Source organism: Ischnura elegans, chromosome 12, assembly GCF_921293095.1.
Source record: "Ischnura elegans chromosome 12, ioIscEleg1.1, whole genome shotgun sequence".
NCBI lineage: Eukaryota > Metazoa > Arthropoda > Insecta > Odonata > Coenagrionidae > Ischnura > Ischnura elegans.
Genome location: NC_060257.1, coordinates 52,373,680 through 52,395,378, shown reverse-complemented (window position 1 = coordinate 52,395,378; position 21,699 = coordinate 52,373,680). Strand labels below are relative to the sequence as shown.

At 39.3% G+C, this 21,699-nt stretch overlaps 1 protein-coding gene across 6 annotated transcripts in view; it reads left to right on the top strand.

Annotated features, from left to right (window-relative positions):
* Nucleotides 1-21,699, top strand: part of LOC124169616 (trithorax group protein osa-like) — a 430,983-nt gene that overhangs the window by 341,662 nt on the left and 67,622 nt on the right. The gene's annotated exons all lie outside the window — the stretch shown is intronic.

The window sequence follows — 21,699 nt, the reverse complement described above, 5'->3', positions numbered from 1 at the left end:
AATCCATCCAATTCCTTTCCACCATCTAATCCTTTCTCTTCGAATTGTCCTTGTTATTTTTTCTATTGGCACTTCCGTTTTAATGTGGTCAGAAGAAATACCATATTTAAATGATTATATATGAATTCTTTCCCAAGGGGTGGTTAAATGCCATAATTGAGGGTATTGATCATATTTGTCAAGAGAGCACAATTGCATCGTTTTTTATTTTTTACCTATTAGTCGCGGAAATATTACTATATACGTATTTTTTATTGAAAAGGACTTGGTAGTTTTGGTACTATTTTATTAAAATTGTTTTAAAGTACTCTTCCTTTATTGAAAATTACTTTCCATTGTTTGAATTCATGAAGCGTGCGCACATGAATGGAGAATCATACTGAATTGCACTGTAACTTATATTCTGTTGAAAATGACATTTTTTCTCATATTTTGGAGAACAACAATGTTAGTATTTTCATTTCAACGCTTTTAATAAACCGTAGGTAAGATATTTGTACATCATAATTGTTTGAAGGTATTCCTCCTTTTTGAAAATGGTTTTTCATACTGATTTTTAACTTCAAAGCACTCAAGCAGGGACCGAGCAGCCTCTGAAAAATCTCTGCCATCCTATACCTATATCAATATATATTAATATGAATTACTGAAACCGCACCTTTCTTTCATGATAACTCTTGTAGCACACACTACAAAACGAGTCGTGCACCAACGATTTAAAAAATAAAATTTAGCAACGCCATAATTAATATTTGTAACATCTGTCGAAAAAGAACTTCATCTCATTTTTTTATAAATAGCAAAGTTAGTGTTTTCATTTACAAGCTTTTTATAAACCGTAGTTAAGGTACTTCTTCATCAAAATTGCTATGAGGCACCTTTCCTTTCTTGAAAATTGCTTTCCATTGTTTGAATTCACGAAGCGTGCGCTCAGGAATGAAGGGAGCGATACGCTGAGATGAGGATGCGTAATGAACTTGGAAGATTCGCATCTCAGGGACTGAGGTTAAACCAATATTTTCTCAGGCTGTCGTCTTTCCCGTCTCCGATCCACGAGACCTTTCGACACCAATCTCTTTCCCTCCTCACGTCTCGCCTTCCACCTCGCTAGCAATCCCGTTTCCTAGACCTATTTCACTCGAGCGCCCTAACCCCTGCCGTGTAACTCATGTCTTCTCCTCACGAATCGAATCCTGAAAGAAAGGGCCTTGGCTGTACTCGGTGGTTTGCTATGTTCGAGATTTGAAATATTTTGATTTCACCGGTACAAACTAATGCGAAAATTTCTCAGAAAAAACAACATTCGCCTTGACCGGGAATCGAAACTGGATCTCCTGATTTCCGGTCTATTGCTTGTAGCCAGTCAAGGTACCGAGAGTGGAAATTTGTGGACTATACCGGACAAGATTATTACAAATTAACTTTTTTTACGTTTTCACTGATTGATCTCAATACTTCCTTTATGTCAAATATTAATTATGGCGTTGCTAAATTTTCTTTTTTAAATCGTTGGTGCACGACTTTTGTAGTGTACGCTACAAGAGTTATCATAAAAGGAAGGTGCGGTTTCAGTAATTCATATGATATAGAATGTAGGATATAGGATATATAGGATATAGGTATAGAATGGCAGAGATTTTTCAGAGGCTGCTCGGTCCTTGCTTGAGTGCTTTGAAGAGGGCGCTTCAAACACAGCACTCCGTCCGTCGGATAGAACGTTAAGCTGTGGTCTCTTGGCGCCTTTCATTAGGATTGCTCTAACGTCTACGCTACGGTTTCTCTCTTGTGTAGCGATAATGGCGCACGTATTGAAATTTATTAATTATGTAAAAGTAATGTTTGAGACGTCAAATTCAAAAAAGAAAAAAACGTAAACTGTAACTTATTCTGTTTTCCTGTAAAACATTTTCAAAATCCTGCTATTCTTTTATGATAACCCTTTATTTTTTATAGTTCTGATTGTCACCTATTTTTTCTTTGAATCGGTCCTTTGACCATGCAACTGTTTTTAAGTGTCTGCTTCGTATGCCCTGCGAAATTTAAGATGACCGATAAGTTTTAAACGAGTGTTAAGACGCTAAAGAGACCGTTCGAGCGGGTGTTATGCATCCTCTTAAATATGGGCGATAATCGATTTATAAGAAAAGGTTTATGGTTCCATGGAATGTTCCTTGTAGATCTCAGAATCGATGGAAAGACATCTAAGTATGTTAATCAAGAAGGACATAAGAAAGCTAGAAGCCGTAGGGGAGAGTTGACCCACGGACGTTTAGTATAAAAAACGAAGGGATCATATAGAAACGAATTCTCCCTAATTTGTGTTGCAAATGACCCAAGCTTCGTCACCTATCCTTATGCATAAGATAACTCGGTTACAGGAATCCATTCAATTTCTTCCCACCGTTTGGTCCTTTCTCTTAGACTTTTCCTTGTTATTCTTTCTACCGTAGTGATGTTGGCTGAATAAATACCTTATTTGAATGATTATAAATGGATGCTTTCCTATGGCGAGGTTAAATACCCAAATTGAAGGTATTTAACATTTTTTTAAATCTAGGGACCGCAATTGCAATCATTTTTTAAGGTTTTGATTACCCATAAGCCGCAGATTGATTAATATAAACTTATATTCTCTTAAAAAGGACTTTTTCTAGTTTTTGTGAAGAATATATGTTGATTAGCGTCTCCAAGTATAGTGCTTCGACCTATTCTCCGAGGCGTTAATCTCAATTAAAAAATGGATTACAAATACATGATTTCACTATTGACTTCCACCTCAATGATAACCATGATGCAGTGGCTTTGGGAGCGGTGATGAGGGCAGTTTTATGCCGTGTTGGCTGGGCGACATGGAGTGTGCTTACTTGGCAGTACTTGATTGCATTCCTATTACTTTTAATACTGCTTTAAGTTATTTCTACTACTTGACTTATTTCAGAAATCACCTTGAATTAACGTTATTCCGAATTTACCTTAATGTACGTTTCATAAAATTCGAATATATTGCTAATATACTATTCATATAACTCACTAACTTATTAATTTAACCCGTAGGTTCCTTTGAATAGGTGTTGGTAAATCTCACCCTATATTAGGTGGAAGGCGTTGAATATCACACATTCAAGGTAGAGGGCCAATTTATTTACCTGGGCCACCTCGCACTTATAGGATTTTTTTAAATTTAGGGGCTGTTTGAAGCAATTTTGGGAGATAAACCCTCCCCCCAGAGCTTGGAGAAATGTTTTTATAAAAATATTTGAATGTGACAATTTTTTAAAACTAATATTAGGGGGACGGATGACTCACAAAAACAAAACATCAAAGTATTCACATAGCCGTAAAACTCTCCATTTGGAACCATTTATCTTAGAAGTTTCCTGGGTGAGGGCCCCCGCACCTCCTGCTTATCCTGGCGGGTATTCCATACCCGTCAGTATTACTTGCGCGTAAAACCCCCCTAGACTTAATTCCTAGCCGCGCCCCTGGTCTGCAGACATCACCCCGTATTCGAATCCAGGACCCTTCGATAAGCAGCTAAGTTTTTTACCTACTAGGCTATTATCCCTCCGTAATTTGTATAAAAACGGGGAAATTTACCAGATATCAGGGGAAAGTCTACATCTACATAATACTCGCCAGCCGCCTAAAATGCATGTGGCAGGGGGTGTTAGGACAACCCTATTAAAGTCCTTTATGGTTCGGGAGAAAAACGAATTCGCATATCTATCCGTTCGGCAAAAAATCTCAATTAATTTATCGCTTCTATCGGACCTGGAAATATAGTGTGGCTCTAATATTATGTTCTCCAGGTCGCTCTTAAAGATATCCATTCTCAATTGTTCAAGCGATCTTAAGTCTGGGAAATAGGGATGGAGAAGTTGGGGCAAAACCTTTACTTCCTTCCCAATCGTTTTCAATCCACCCCAGGGTGCCCTTTGCGAACCCATCCTCTTTCATCCGACTTTCTTTTTTTCGCGAACACACTCTTCACAGCGCCTTGGTCCTTACCGGTGCTAGGGACGACCTTTTCGAAGGGCCCGCTTTTTTAACGAGCTCCACTATTTACATGGACCTCTCCCGGTGCCTGCGTAACCCGGAGACTGTTACCTCAATCTCTGCCTCTCTGTCAAACACCGTGAGAGTTTCGTTTTATAGATCTCAGAGTAAATATATTCAAGAGTGCTCAAGTTCGTCGCGCAATACGCAAAAGCCATGGTCAAAATTGAAGCCCCACTCTCAGCTTAATAGGGTGGTTTCCTATTATTTTTTATTGCCTAAATCGAAAGATTATTACTCCTGGAGTACGTATTTCACGCTTTTAGATTTTTAAATTGCGATATCTGTTTTTCGCGATTAAATGAAAAGTGAACATTTTCTAGCACGCGAAAACGCCACGGCAAAGTATGAATGCTGGGAAATCTCCGCGTGACGTCGTTCTGGTTCCCGCTGCCGTAAGTGAGGTGACCTTGGGGGGAGGCTTTGAGCGCTGATACGATGCAGCCAGCTAGCAGGTAGCAGAGTACCCTGCTAGCTGGTAGCGCTTGGCTTAAATAAGGATTATTAATACCTTATCAAACGAAGAAAACTTTCCGACAATAGACAGTTTTAATAGGTGATTATTAAGACATGTTTCCCTGAGCTTTATGCCTCATGCATGCATAGGTAATCTCAGACGATGTATATCTCCTATCTACTCGTATAGAAACTATGTCCCTTTGACGTCACGTGGAGTGGCATCGCATGGGCGCCAATCTGGCCTTTTTCAAATGAGGATAAAATTGACCATTGCCATTCGTCTAAACCGGTATTTCTAAAACCAAATAATTTGTGTATTATGAATACACTAGTGGTGGGTAACGAATCGCAATCAATGCCTTTCGTTTTCTCTGATGAAGGAAACTACCCTATTGTGGAATTGCTTCGCCGGTGATTTTGTTATAATTTCATCGCTCCGTAATTAGAGCATGTTTTCAGCGTGAATTGCGTTTTGTCACGGAAATAGAGGAGAACAGTTCTGTTTTCCAATATGAAAAATTTCCACTTTTGTTCAACTTTAATAACAACAATGTTGCGTATAAGTTCAACCTATTCCGTCGTGATATAGAGGAAGTTGGTCATATTTCAATAGGAGGCTTTTCCTCAATTATTTAATGTGTACGACGAGATTCGGCTCACAGCACCGTCATCTGGTGCGCGTCTTGCGCTTTTAATAATTGTTGAATATAATGGTTAATATAAAAAAAAGTTTGATCAGGCATTGGTATCACCATTCATTTTTCATGTCCTGTCACTATAGATTTCGGAGTAAATATATTCCAGAGCGCTCAAGTTGGCCGCGCAAAACCAAAAAGATGAAGCCAAAATTTATAGCCCACCAAAAGAATAATTGTGAAAAATGGAATAGGTTAGTAAGTGAAATTCCTGCAGGTTTTACTGCTATTCTCATAAGTCATCCCTCTTCGGGAGCGCTAAATTCTTGCTGTCTCGGAATCTTCATTTATGATGTTAATGTTGAACTAGTTATCTAAAAAAATGATGTTAATGTTGAATTAGTTATTTAAAAAAAAGTTAAACTTCGTAAACTTCCGCTGGATGACAGTCTCAAAAATGACTGCTTTTCACTTCTTGCGTAATAGATTGTTAGAAATGGTCGTGTGTTTATGTTACTTTTTGATCAATGCATTGCATTATTTTACGGGAAATCAACAGATCACGGAAGGTTAATATGGAATAATAGGAGACTGATTAATAGTTTTATAACTTTTGGTTTTCTCCCGGCGAACAATTGCAGTGAAGTTTTCTCGGGTTTCGCACCGGGTCAGGTCCTCCATTTCCTCTTCCTTTCTCCTCCTGGAAGGAGAAATGGAGGACCTGACCCGGTGCGAAACCCGAGAAAACTTCACTGCTACTCAATAGTTTAACTAAGCACCCCGGGTAATTTCAAAAATCCACTGTGTATCCCTTTATTCATATTGGGATACGGTGTATTATACTTCAGATTATCCGTGGAACCTTTGTTGAAGGAGTATGAAAAGAAATTATGTATCTTGTTACGAAGCGTGAATGCAAAACAGTTGTAACAGTGAGGACCTCATGGGTACGCCAGCTATTCAACCCATTACTTACTTCGGACAGATTTGTTCCCTGCTTTTTATGGGTCAATTCCCATTTGGGATTCAAATTCAAGACAAAAATTTTGAGCCGAAAAATTCCGAATGATGGTGTATGTTATTGTGAAACATCTCGTAACCGTCTTGTTTGTGCCCAATGTAGCAAAAATGTTATTTTCTCCTCAATACAAGAGACTCTGTATTAAGGTACTCTTTTCAATTCTCTGCAGCTGTTTACTTATATTTCAAACGGTTCCATAGGAAAGGGCTGTTACGATCAACTCGGTATGTTTTATTCCAAAAGTTAGCAGAACCTTTGGTGGATATTTTTAGTTTTTCGTCTGGAAACACTTTGAAAACCCTTTTATTTGTTGCAGTATTTACTTCGGACATCATTTATTCAGCCGCGGCAGGTGAGCGCTATCGATCTCGGATATTTATGATGGAACAACACTCTTAGACCGCTTGAATAGGGAATATATCTGGGAGAATTCGCTCGTTTTCCGATGAATTATTGATGTGCGGGTAGCTGTTGAAATTTTTTTTTCGACGTTTTTTTCTACTACTTTTTGATCAGAGTCTCATTTAGGATTTGATTGCCTCTAGTCCGCACGTGTAGTGCGAGCATATAGGAGGGAAAGGGAACATAGGGAAGTCACTGTTAAAGCGATTTGTTTTTCTGCGAATTTTACGTGAAGATTTTTATTTGGAAAATTTCAACGTCGGTCTGGTTACCGAATTTTCGGGTGATCTCTAAGCGAAAATGTATAAATAAAGGTATTAATGCTATAAACTGATTTTGTTTTTACTTAGTGGAGCGGGAGAAATCCATGCTTGTTGAGAATAGTTTGAAGAATAAGTACATCTTGAGAATGACGCTATTCCCATCGAAACTAGTCAACAGTACCACAAAGTTTGTGGAATGGTACTGTCTTTTTGCTCTATTGTATAGGTATTAATTTTAAGAAGAAAAGGAAAGAGAGTTATTTGTTTAAATGCCTCTTAAATTCTTAAACTTAATTCAAACCAACGACATACTATTAGTTCTGTTTATCCAGGAATGGACCGTGTTGTTCGTTAGTGTTTGAAATTGTAATTAAATTTAATTGAATGCCTTGTTATTATGATAGCTTGATGGTACCTTAAAATTAATAAGTCAATGTTTCAAAGTCATCAAATGTTATTATTAGGTGAGAAGATAACTGAGTACTTGCTATGTTTCTTCGTTTACAATATTTGAAATTGGGCTGAGTATTCTTGCTTCGCATTCGAATACGAGGAAAAAAGTACTCGACCCAAAGCTAGAAATGATGCGTGGAGCCTTATATTTTCTCTCTGCCTTACTGCTCTACATATTTCCGAACCCTTTCAAATCGTGCGTTTCCCCGCGTAAAGGGGTTTCTTTGGCCGTCTGATGAAGAAGTAGGGCAATTAAGTGCCTAGTGAAAGAGCAGACTTCCTTTCGAACATAATACACCGTCGTTTCCCTCCTTTTGCATTCGCCGGGCCAAGGGATACCGCCGAGGTAATTTTTTTGCGGCCCTTGTTGTCGTCTAAGCCGCCTTTTGAAGTCAAGTTTTGCGTCAGTTCTGCTTTCGGCGTCTCAATGTTTGCCCGGACTCCAAAAGCTATCGAGCTGGCTCAGGCCGTTTTCCAATTAGCGTAGTATCTACTGCTTCCCGCCTTTCATCTCCCTTTTCCTTTTCCTCTTTTTTTTCCCCATTTCTCTCGATCTTCGACTTGTGCCATGGGAGCTGTGACGAACATTAATGGGTCTAATTACAAAGATGAGCGGCTTAACGTAATGAAGGTGAGAAGATATAGGTGAATATGAACGCTTCGTCTTCGGAGCCCGTACTACATCCAAATATTCATAATCAAATGACGCAGTTAAGCCATGGCGAATTTTTTAAAATAACTTAGCTTAGTAATGTTCTTCAGAAAGTTTTTATTAATGAAACTAGGTTTCAACTTATTGCGTCATCATATTGGAGTAAATATCTAATCTCACTACTTTATCAATTAATTATAATTTAGTGCATTTATTTCCAAATTTCTTGCTGCAGTTCTATAAAGCCATGTTAAGTGTATTTTACTATGGCGATCATAACTCTCTTCAAATGGTGCAAAAGTGTTGGACGTGGGTATTTTTTGGGTAAATATGGTTTTTGGGAATATATGGAATATATTTATGTATGGTTCCATAAAGTGAATCTTGGAAATAGGTGACATAATTATACCATGCCCATCAATATGCTGTTCTTATGGTGCGTAATGCGTTGTACGTGAGTATTTTTGCTGTCTTAGAAAACTGCGACTTGTGCTGTGAATGAACTGATTAAAATAAATGGGCCTAATTACAGAGATGAACGGCTTTGCGTGAGAAAGTTGGCAAGTGCCCCCTTGTCCTGAATGCGTAAAAATTACGCGCCTTTGGCTTAAAGTTGCGTGAGCTCTACTGAGTAGTGCCTCTCAATTTGCTGGGAAACGTTTTTAAGCCAAAGTTTTGCCTACAAAACAATGCAAGTGTGGAACAGTTTGATAGAATGGAGAAAAATGAACTTATTTCTCCTCGAGGTAACCGGAATTTGCAAGCTCCGTCGTTGTAGGCGGTGAATTCTTCTCGGGTTTCCATCCGGGTGAGCTCCATCTCCATCGCTGCCGACGTTTCGATAGAATCCTTTTCTATCGTCATCAGGGCCGATGACGATAGAAAAGGATTCTATCGAAACGTCGGCAGCGATGGAGATGGAGCTCACCCGGATGGAAACCCGAGAAGAATTCACCGCCATCATACGCCGGGAAAAAGTGAAATCTTACATCCGTCGTTGTAGTTTGTTTGTAAACTCACACGTTGCGAGTACTAGCCATATTTCCGTTTAGAACGCTCGGATATGCGGATGCTTGCCCATGAATTCGGAAACCGCTGACCCTTCTATAATCCGGGTCGCTGGAGTTTGTATCCTTGCCCCAACTCCTGGGATAACACCCTTCTGATCCAATCCCTATTCTGGCGTCCCTGGAGGCAACCTCCCACAGCTGTTTACTCTATGTTTCGAGTTGATACGTCGTGATTCTAAACCATAATATTGCATTATCCCACGTCCCTTTTGCTGCTGATTGCCCATCCGACGATTTTGGTGGAGCATTTACCATTTCTTTACACCCACAGTCTGTCTTCCATGAAGGGTGTGTTTTTGCTGCTATGATTGATACTCATGCAAGCAGGGACTGACGTATTGTTCTGGATTCCGATGGACGCTAATAGCCTGAAAAGCTTGTGATTTTTTTTTGTTGATTTGGGCTGGAAAAGTGCCCAAAAGGTTGGGGTATTTTTGATCAAGATTGACCAATAGCCTAAGTAAATACCCAAATGGAGGATATCCGTGATAATTTGAGCCTCGAGTCACATTATCTATCATGTCTTCCGTTGAAGTCCCTTCTATTACTCCGGTTTGTTGTGGAATTTTTCTTAAACGTATTTAGAAGTGGCACTGATATTAATGCTATTTATGAAGGTCACGAAGGAGAGTTTGCCACATCTTCCACCAAAAAATATATTCAACTTGAGGATACGTCAGGATTAACTACTTTTAAGGAAAATCTACGGTTTATCTGGAGCCCGACAAAATTAAATCCGCGCATCACCAGCGAGACGTTTCACTTTTTTATTTAACCTTCACGTCAGGGCTTGAGGTGAATTAGTTAGGGAAGAAATTAAACCTAGAGGGATTTAAGGCATGTAAAAGCAATTTTATATCAATTACCCCGGTGGACTCGGAGAAAAAATTCTTCAAATTTAGCTATTAACTAATATTTTAACATGCTTCATTCTTTTTTATAATCAAGTTCGAATTTTATTCTTCTTTAAGTAATTGTTATGAAGGTACACTTTTGTGTCAAATGATACCGTTATTCATTTTTGAGGTTAGAATCCAATTTCTAAGAATATTGGTATTTGCGTAAACTAGAAGTATATAATAACTTAAAATGTTAAACGTCATGATTGCCTAAATATTCTGCCTACGTCAACGAACCATACTACGAGTGAAAGCTATCTTGCACTAGACTTACAATGGCTTGATACATTTCTCACAAATCGAGCCATACTGCCACAATTTAAATCTAAAGTTATGTAGCCGAAATTCCATTTTCTTTCTGGCCAACGGAAAAATCTCAATTTTTAAACGGCTTTAAATATGCTTCATGTATCTGTAAAAATGCTAAACGTTCGATTAAATGTACGTAAATAACTTTTTCAAGGATGATTCTCCAAAACCGAAGGAGTTGTGGACGTACCATTTCAATTTAAGAGTGCGCAAACAGCTGGTATCATTGGCACCATTGGGCGTTTACGGGTCGAGATACGGGTCGAATTAACGTACTGGACCGACGAGTTAATGTTATCACATTTGCACATATTGCGACGGTCTGGCCGAGATCACTGTGGGCACTCTGCGATCGATATATCGAAATATCGCACGACCTACTCCGTGTCGAATCCTCCTCCCATCCTTTGTTCCCTTGGAGACATCTCTCTTCATTTGGAAATCCACCCCCAATTCTTCCGCCATTATCTTGCCCTCCCCAACATGCTGAAAGTCTCTCCTCGACCTTACACGACGCTTCATTGTTGTGAAAGCTACTTAATACTTAATTCATCATTAATCAACTATCGTCAAATTAGTTTGACACAGTTCACTCGATCTGCTGGCCTTTTCATATTAGCGTATTTTTTCGCTTTTACATCCTTCATAACCTGTCCTATTTAACTAATTCGGAGCGGTGTTTGCCCTTAGTTAAGATATTGAAATGTTTAGTGTACATGAAGTAAATTTTCGTATTTTCCTCTATCACAATTTAGTAAAATTTACGGCAGTGTTGTATCAATGGTTTAATTTTTAAAAGTTGGATGCAGTCAAGCGTCAACAAAGGTATTCTCTGGAAATAATGTATGCATATTTATGGTAATGTAAGTTTTAAAGGGGTAACATTTCATGAAAAAACCCGAACATAGCTGGTTATGTGAGTGTTGCGTCCTCTTAATATATATTCGCCGAATTCAGTACTTGGACCCTCTTTCATTTCGATCTTTTGTTTTTCTGACACCCTGCGATCGATATATCGAAATATCGTGCCACCCCCACCCTTGTCGCATGTTTCCTCCCACTTAGTTACCCTGGAGACATCTCTCTTCAGCTGGAAATTCTCCCTCACTTCTCCCGACCCCTTTTTCCCTACCCTCTCCACTAAGCTGATAGTCACTTCTCGACCTCACCCTGGCCACCCCCCTTCTCAGGGTCTGTCTCCCTCCCCAGGCTCCCCTCCGGCTCCTTCCGCCAGGCCCCAACCCGTACCCCTCGGCCTACTTATCATCCCGCCGGGGCACCCAGTGCCCCAGATCGGCCGGGCCTGCCTGCCTGCTTCGCACGGAGGGGGATGGATTTTTCGTGTTTGCTGCGATGGTTGGGGAAATCTCCGAGAGAGTGCGCCCCCGTCGGGCCCTGCTTCCTTTTCCCGCCACTTTCCCATGGTTCTCCCTCTCCCCTCGCGGGAAGTGCGCACCCCCTCTTCCCGCCTTTTCCGTCCTTCCTTCCTCCACCTTCACTTGTTTGGTCTGCGAAACCACGTGCTCTCTTTACGCACCCAAGCGAGCCCTTTTAACCCCTCTCGCTACGACGTCTACCGGAAGCTTTTGTCTTGAATGTTCGATGCTCCCTACCCCGTTTTTTTAAGGAGGTGGGTGTGCGATTGCGCAATGTCTGACAAATCTTGTTGTTGCATGTTAGTTGGAGAAAAGGCTTCGCCTAGGTTGGCGACTCTGTATGAAGAGAAATTTTTCCTCTGATATTTATTTACTTTAGTACAAACAGCAAATGGTAATTTCCACGCTTGAGCATATAAGTTCACAAACAATCATGGTTTAGACCCTGTTTTATCTTTTGTTGTTTATATTTAATCATGGATGTATCGCATTTTCACCAAGTCAAGCCTGAAACTACTTCATCCGCGTGTGCCTGCCTGCGAGGTCAATGCATTTATTCATGGCATAGAAAGCTAAAGATTTTATTACGGTTATAATCACTTAATGAAGAACAATGATTTCATGCTGATTACGGAATCTAATTAATCTTGCTTCCATATGTGTAATGTGATGTTTCTTGATCGTGATGACAACCAACGAATGCAAAATGTGGCTCCACTTTTTATTGGTCGGTCCTTGTTTCTTAGTGTTCATTAGGTTGACCTTTTTCGTCGATTATTTATGTATATTCAATATCCGAACTTAAGTTGATGTTAAAACCGCTGAAAAAATTGGCTCGCCCCTCCCCCTGGTACTTTCAGAATGAATCAAAACATGTTGCAAGTCTAATAACATGCATTGTTACATTTATATCGTGTATATCTCTATATTGATTCAGTATAATAAATATAACAACACTTGGAAACATTGCCAATTGTTCGATTCTCAAAATCAGTCCGGTGAATAGCCTTCTTTAAGCCTATTCTGGTCTGAACCGGAGGTGAAACGTTAATTGGATGTCTTACGACTTTGAACATGACTTACACATCCTAAGAACTTACGCACGAATATTTTACAGAATAATATTCGTGCATACGTTCTTAGGATCTGAAAACAATACTCTCCCATTTTTGGCAGTCTTGTATAACGTTAGAGGGAATATAAACTGCAGTGCGCATGACGGATGCATGTTAACCAAATTCCGAGGTTAACACCGAAACCCCAACTTCCGTATTACTGTGGGAAATGGAAACAGTTTGCAAAGTAAAAACGAAAAGATTTTCTTCGTAGTATATAGTGTTTCTAAGTCGTTTTTATTAATATTCAATGTATTAGAAACTATATTTCCATTCGAAATAAATAACATGAAAACGAACGCCTTATTCGTGGTCAGCCAATCAGACGCACCAGATCCTTTAAATGATCCCAAATTTTTTCCCGAGTCTTCGCCTCATGCGTAGGAGCCAATAAGCGCTGGTGAAAGTTTTCCTCTCGGGTACCGACATTGTAAAACAAATATTTTTAATCGTTATCATTGTTTTTTTGCTGATATTAGCTTATGTAATGGATTTGGATATGTCGTCCGTCTTCTTTCGACATTTCATGCTCCTAAAAAATAAGCTCAGGACACCCTGCCTTTTCTCATTACTCCCGAAGTATATTGTGATAAATTTATTTCATTGGAATTATCTTCTTCAATTGCCATCAATCCAAAGATTGGTCTGAGTTATCCTTATCCACTAAGTTCTCCCATAAGCTAATCTTTTATCACCTACATAATTCTTCTGCTTAACACCCTTCATAACCAGCTCTATTATATAAGCCGAGGCATTTACCTGCCGCTCTCTCCTACCACCTGTCCATCAACGATAATTTCATATCTTATGCGGAGAGTTAAATTGTTTCCTGTCCTACCCAAACTTTTCAATAGTTTATACTCATTTATTTTGGCGACTGTTTGGTAGCTACGGTATTCAATCTTCTCCGTTACTCTTCTCATAACTTCCTCATAACGCACATGATCTACCAATTTGATCGTCATCATCCTAAAACACCATATTTTTTGAAATTTTCCAACCTTGATTTCTCCATTACAATCATCGGCTATGCTTCAATATCATAATGAAGCATGCTCTTAATGAAAGTCCTTAAAAATTAAGGCAAGTTTAAGGCAAACTTCAAATCATATTATTCTCGGCTGTAAGGAGATCCCACTTTTTGAGGAATGCACTCTTCGCATGAGCTATTCTACGGGCTATTCTGTTAGTGTATTGTGTTTAAATTATTATTATGAGAAGATACCATTTATTTAGTCTTTTTCGCCGTGTCTGAATCAGGATGGCGGGATTTTTTTAAATCCTGAACGCTAGGTAAACCAGTGGCCGGGAGCACGGGTGGAGTTCACAATTTTTATGTTGAGTGTGAGGGGAACTTGCAAACCTGCCGAAGTTTCGGGGCTATGGAATGCCCCCAGTGAAACGGCCCCGTAGCCCCTAAACGGGAACTTCGCATGGAAAATTAGTTTAAATTAGCCCCTGAAAAAAATTATTAATCCTGTTTGTTTCGATATCGATTTTCATTTTTTCCATGCTAGTTTTCGATAAAGTTACAGGCCTTGCGGAGCCGATGCTGTGCGTGTCCAAATTTAGCGATACCATTGATTTAATATATATTTTTAAGTATCCTCATCGAATACCGCCCACTGAAACGGGGAAGTCCCTGGGGCCCTCCACTGAAAAAATATATTTTTAAAATATTTAAACTTTTGATCTTTTTGTTTCTCATTGAACTTGAATGTACAGGTTTTGTACTTTTCTCAAACAAATTACTATTTAAGTTGGGGGGGCCAGGCTCCCCTCTCTCCGCCCATGGCCGGGAGGTATGTACCAGGCTTGCCATAGGGAACGTGTGGCATCCACTTACTCCGTCTCCGAGGCATAAATATGCCCATTAGGCCCAGGTGGAGACCCTCCTGTCAACCCCTTTCCCGACGGGGGACCTCAGATGGAAAGGGACTAGGCATTGAGGTTGGGGCGTACGTAAATCTTCGCCGGCTCCTTATCGTCCTGACGTTCCTCTTTCGCTGAAGAGCAGCTATAAAGCCTGCTATTAAAACGCCAACGTCCCGACCCACACGCTAAATCCGACGGGATGAGCCAGTCCCTGAATAATTTTGGTGCTGAATTATTTCAATTTGCGAGCGGTGGAATTTCGGGTTGTTTTACGAGAAATAGTTACCCCCGAGCTTTCGTATTCTCGAATTTCACTGTCGTCAGTTGCTATGAAACACTTATCCATCAGTTTTCTAATTTGGTCGCATATTTGTCCCTTGCCTCAAACGTTGGTAAAATTTTAGAACGTTTTAGCTGTTACGTATATCGGCCTACCATATATCGTTATCAACCATCGAAGTAAAGTATTATTCACTGGTAATATGTATAATCAAATGCGGATTGGTATAGTAAGCAGTACACTTTTCAAGTAAAGAGCATGGAAAATGTCTATCCATAAATTCAGTACCATCAATGTACTGTAACTTATACAAAGTCATGTCCAGTTATGTGCTCTGTTGATGATATTTTAGAATCAATAGAATTCTAGAACTCCTTCCCCATGTATTTGAAACTAAGGAGATCAGTTACATCTTTTGAAATAATTTTATTGGAATATTTAATAAAATAACAATATTTGAAGTTGGGTTCTGGTTGGTGAAGCGCATTAATAGATAATAATTTAAAGATATTTAGGAAATGTACGCAAAGATCAGTTTTAATTATGAGTTCCCATATTCCCTTTGTGTTTTGCTTACATTAATTGTAATGACAGAAAAACTTGCGCTTGTCGTTAGTGGATTGATTTCGCGATAAGATCGTTTTCGCACCTCTATCTTCCTGGAAGCGTCGGGATTCCGGAATTATCCCTTTCACTTCCCCGGAAGAATCATTTTCACGCATCACATAGCCTGGTAGCATATTAGCTCTCTCTATTGGGAATGACAAAAAATATCTTTCAAAAATATTCGGAAATTTTCGTCGGTTAAAATAACACCGATAGTTTTGTCCGCTTATTTTTTGTTTCGATTTTTATTTTCTTTTTTCCATGCTCGTTTTAGATAAGGCTACGGGCTTGGCGGAGTCAACTCTGTGCGTGTCCAAATTTAGCGATGCTATTAACTAAATATAAATGTTCAGAATATCCTCATCGGTATTATGGCTCTGGACCAAGATGAAGATACTGTGAAAAAAGAAGAAAAGCTTAAAATCTTTCGAAATTTTGCGTATAATCGGCTTTCTCCAGTAAATGAATAATATGAATTTTATTTTCTTTGGTAATTGTTTCGCTTGTGTGACGTGAATGGATTCATTTTAGATCCTCAGTATATTTTTATGACAGCTTCTCTGGTGACCTTAGTTAGCAATGGCAACGTTAAACCAGCAACTAAAATTAGCCTTGAAGGAAGATAGTTCAAGGATGGAGTAAAAGGCCTGTTTGACCGGTTATTGGGAAATTCTGGTTCTAATTTCGTGCAAGCGAAATTATTGTGTCATTGCATAAGTCATCCAACCTTCGCATGACGGAAGTGGCATGTTTAGATTTTAATTATCCTTGGAGGTATGCTTATTCCAACGCACGTATGAAATGCGTGGTTGTAGATTTAGCGGAGCTAATAGAACATGGAATGAGTTTCTCTTGAAAGATCATTTCAGATTCAATTTTTAGTTTAGCGGAGAAGAACATTCTTTGAAGGCCACGGATGAAGTGCAACATGAAATAATAACATATTTGACGTAGCCGGAATTCGAACCAGGATCTCCCGATCGCTGGTCAGGGGTGCATGCCAATTACACCACATAGTCATCTTCTCATAAACAATTGACTAGCGCGCCTGACCGGCATCGGGAGATCTGGGTTTGAATCCCGGCCGAGCCAAATATTTTTTATGACGAACTTCATCCTTGTTCTATATTGCTTTTCATCCTTGCGCAATATTGCGTACGATGTCACTTGCTACCTGCAGTGCTTAGTCTTGCGACCTGTTTACGCGGTACTTTAATTCGTACAAGTTAACGTGTGATTTACATGAACGATTTTAGTGGACCGGAATGGAACATGTACGAATACGTGAACCAATTTATAACAGGTTTTATTTTCTGTACATCTGTTAACACAAGTTGGGTGGTTACACAGTGCATTTTTGTGTTCATTCACGCGATCATACATTTAGACTTGTAACGTTTTATTTTAATTTTCCACTTCTATTACTTAACAAATGATTTTTATAACACTTTATAAAGAAATTTTACAATTTAAAACTCGTGAGCATAAACAACATCAACAAGCCGCCATGACTATTACAATCCCATTTGTACTATCCGTACTACCACTCACTGAACCACTGCCATGAATTGCACCAGTGGGGATCTTGAGCTCTGCCGTATCCCTTTTCCTCCGGTCTCTTTCTCTCTCGTAGGCGCCTGCTTTTTCTCTGCGTCCTTTTCTTCTTTCTGCCGATCTTGAGTTCTGCCGTATTTCTTCCTCCGGTCTCTCAATACACCACTACTTTAATTTATCTCCCAATATTTTACAACACGTCTATCTCTTCCTTCTCTCCATACACGACTCCCCGTTTTCTTTTTGCGTCCCTCACTACCATTATTGCCTCCCATTATTGCTTTCTCACTACTATTGTTAATTTTTATTCATTTAAATAAACAACATGGCAGCTTGTTTACATTAACCACTCAAAATTAGGTGTTACAGACTTTTACACTTGCGGGTTTATTTACCGTGTAAACAGGCCTTTAGAGGTGGCAATTTTAAGGAGGGAATGGACTAGAATAGAATTTGTGGCTATAATGAAAGGGAGTATGGCTTAAAATGAATTGGAAAGGGTGAAGATGGTTAGGAGGGAAGCCAGAATGGGGTGATCACCATAATACTCAATGTAAACCTACCTTAACCGGTTTTCCACTTGAATAATAATAAGAATAATTTTTATTGTTCCACACAAGTATAAATTTTAAGTAATACATGGCCGTTGGAACATAGGTAGCCCTTTGGAGTTAATACTCCGTGCTGGGGGTTACCGACTCGTTCTTCAGTTAAGGTGCTTTGGTACATATTACACAAAAATGTTATCATGCGGGAAGTACGTAATAAGTACCTACGCTGTAAGTAATATGAAATCACTAACTAAGACAATCATTACATCTCATTCCATTCATTACCATACCTGATTCATCTAAGCAAATGTGAAAAAATATTATGAGCAAACAACCACACCTTTACCCTTTTTCAGTATCTTTATTCATTCTTTTCGTCAATTATGTATTTTGGTAACTCACAGTAAATTTTCGGTCCCAAGAATAGGAAACTTTGTTGAAATAATTCTGTTTTTGGTCTGGGTATGTGAACAGTATTACAATGACGGTGATTATGTATTCTTGGTAAGTTTTTTTCACCACCTCTAATATAAATTACCCGTAGGACCTTATAAACAAATAAATACCTCGAAGGTAAGATGTTTATTTTTTTGAATAGGGGAAAGGAATAGGTTAAATTTGATGCCCTCAGCATTACCCTTATCACCTATCTCTGGGATACCAGGAGGGGTTTCAAAGGGCATAGCCGAATAAGAGGGTGAAAAGTCCCCCCTCCGGGATTTTTCCCGGACTTGGGGCATAGGATTTGGAGTCAAAAAGGACTAACCTCCCCACACTTCCAGCCCACTAGAGGCCCACTGGCGCCGGCTAGCTCGAAAATTCGATTTCCACTATTTTTTATATATCTCGGAGTAGAAAGCATATTTTACAATACAATTTGCGGCATTCGAGGGCACTCTTAATGGAGCAGATGCCCACTTTTTTTCAATAAATTTCTGTGGCATAAGGAGAAATGGCGTCGATTTGAAAATTTCAAACGCTAGTTTTCATAAAATATTTTTGAGTGGGCCACAAAAAAAATGTGTCTCGAAACAGTATTTAAATGCCTTTCGGCCTCCGAACTTTTCACCCTCTTATTCGGTTTTGCCCTTAGTCAAGTATGCTCCACCCTAACACAGAGAGAAAATAAAAAAAATATGTAATAATATTTGTATGGTAGTTCCCACACGTATCGTCTCTCTTCAATCTTACATTCCTTGTTCTATTTCTGCGTTGCGTCAAGTTCACGCGGCAAGTGCTGGTTTGCGGAAGGCCGAGTTGTCATGTCTGCTCGCACGTGTTAATTAAAGGGAGGGATGGTGGGGTTGACCGCAAGGTGGGAGTGCGCCAATGCAGGGAAAGGAAGCCGACGAGGTGGCTCTTAACGGCGCTCGTTAGCTCCCTTTCACACCTTGCCATCCTTTTGCTGGGGGTTTGCCATCAAAGTTTAAAGCTGATTTAAGAGATTTCACCGTGACCGAAAAATATGTGATCGGACCGACCTTGATCGAATACGAAAATAGATATGCCCCTCTGTACACGAGTAGTTACACGTGAATTAACTTACTACCCCACGAGCCACCTCAATGGGCACGTGGCAGCAATTTTAAGGAAAGGCCTTAGCTTAGATAGGCTAGCATCATTACAAGAACTTCAATAAATTTTATTTTCAAAATAGTAGCGTGATTATTTATTGTCTGCGACTGATCTGAAACTATGTAAGATCGCTTAGGAATTCCCATTAAGATGGCAATTCCTTTGTTCCTCAGAATAATTATTGAGATAACGAGGTTTCCGTAAGTAAATCTGCCGATCACACCGGCTTATGTCTTGTTCAACTATTGAAAGTTTATTGTACAAGACTGGCAGGTAGAAGGTCAAGTCCCATTTCCCTAATTTACTTAGAGAATCAACTCGAATGTTGATGTGAATACGGGATGGTAGACCTCACACTAAGCCGCCGACGCATAATTACCGTATTTTCAAGGAATGCTCCTTTCATTTGACCGTTTTGCTCTTTGAGAATTTACAGTTTAGTTATATGAAAGACCAAGCCGAGATTTTACGGGCACCTTATAACTATATCCCTACCGTTATACTCGCTATCTTTCCTTCCGCCGTGCATGCCAATCTCTTGGGTGTCATTTATGGGTATGTGATTTTTAAAATAAAATAAGTGACACAAAAATTGTAGCAGACAAGAAATTTTGAATGCATGCTAAACTGCATGCTTTCAAAAGGAGATTTATTTCATTTCAAAACAAAACGAAATAATTGAAACAGTTAAATTTGAATTTAAACATTTCAAAAGAATACGAAATTACAGGAACGTTTAAATTAGAATTTTGACATCAATGGTTTCATTCAATTGGAGGGAATACATTCCCAGCTTTCAGATATAATGAAACCACCATTCATGATGTGTTGGCTGGATATTGGCACATCATTTTCCAAGATTACATTCAGTTCTTCTTGCAATATCACGGGTCGCCCCAAATTCTTCCATCTTTGGATGAGTACGTACAACTCTTCCATCTTGGAAGTCTTCTTTCTCGCTGACTTTTCAGCTGGTATGACGTTATACATCGCCTCGTCCAGGTTGTATCCTCCCTGCTTCTTAATGGTGAAGTGATGCACCTTCTCTGCATGCACGCTGGTTTCCCCTCTTCTCCGGTCGCTGATCAACGTCGTCAGGACCATAATGAGGGCACTGGATGCCAATGCCACTGCATTAGACGGCTGCAACCACTTCATTGCCTTCCGAATTCCCATGATGAACTTCCTTGCTTAGGCCCTAGATGAAAATAAAATAGAATATAACGATAATCAACCAGTTAAAAGTAATTACGCTCTCATAATGAAGTATTCTTTAAATTAGCCTATCATAATTAGTCCTGTATCACTAAACTCAACTTACCTTCCACGTAGGTATTAGAGCAAATGCGTTTCTTGCTGGGAAGAAATGGAATTCTTTCCTTTCGATGTGGTCGGTGTTGTACTCCTCACACACAATGATGGAAAGTTTCCAACAAGTATTTTGTTAGCTCTGGATTACTTTATAATTCGCTTGCAATCGCAATCGACTGTTCTCGCCAATTCGCTTTCAAGTGAATCGAGGGAAGATTCCAAGAATGTATCTTAGTAACGGGCTCGGGTCATTGTTGTGGAATTAGCATGGGCTTTAAACTGTATTGCCCCTTCAGGCTTGCCTTTTATCATTAATTTAATATATTTTTAGTAAAAATTTGATACATTGCGTCGTGTATGTTCTGACCTGGAATAGAAAATATTGTTTCATTTCCCGTTTTTTTGTGTAAAAAATTGACGTTCAAAGTTTTATATTATAAAGGTAGCTTTTAGAGTCATAGCGATTGAATTAATAATTATTGATTAATACTTCTTGGTTCACGCCTTCTCTAAGTGAACGAATGTAAAAATTTGCGCAGTGAGTTGAGAAAACCACCGTTGCCTATCCTTGATGAACATGCCACAGAATAACGATTTACCGTTGACGTTAAGAATATAGAGAAATATATTACCATTTCAATTGTGCTGCATCACATTAGAAGAGTTGATGCCGAAATACGGCACTTTATTATCTCGTTATTTTCCACGAGCAGTGATTCCTCGTATATCCAATTTGCGTGATGTTTTTAACCATCACGTAGATTGGATACTCGAGTTTTCTGTGTAAATTCTAGCATTAATAATACTTCTTTCCGTGTTTTGACCAGCATCGTCGTAGGAATTATTAAAATTTTGATTTTCAAACCACATTCCTCCACGGCACCCCCGTGCATGAGACATAAGTGGGAGATACCTGGAACAAATTTGCTATCAATACTTTTCTCATGTGTAAAATGTGTTCATCGAGGTGTTCCGGTTTCGAATCCCGGGGTGAAACTTTCGGACAATCCCAAAAACAAAATCTTCAAAGTTCGAGGTGGGCCATGGGCCCTGCCATGAATGTGCGAAATTAAATCGTCTTTAGCTTAGTTTGGTTAAAACTATTCTCCCTTATGCATGCGAGCCTTAGGGTTGACTTGGAAAGGAACCGACGACCCGACCATGGCTGGGAATTCACACGCCTTTGCCATAGTTCGGGTTTATTTCCATCCTCACCAATGTAAACCAACCCTAAGGT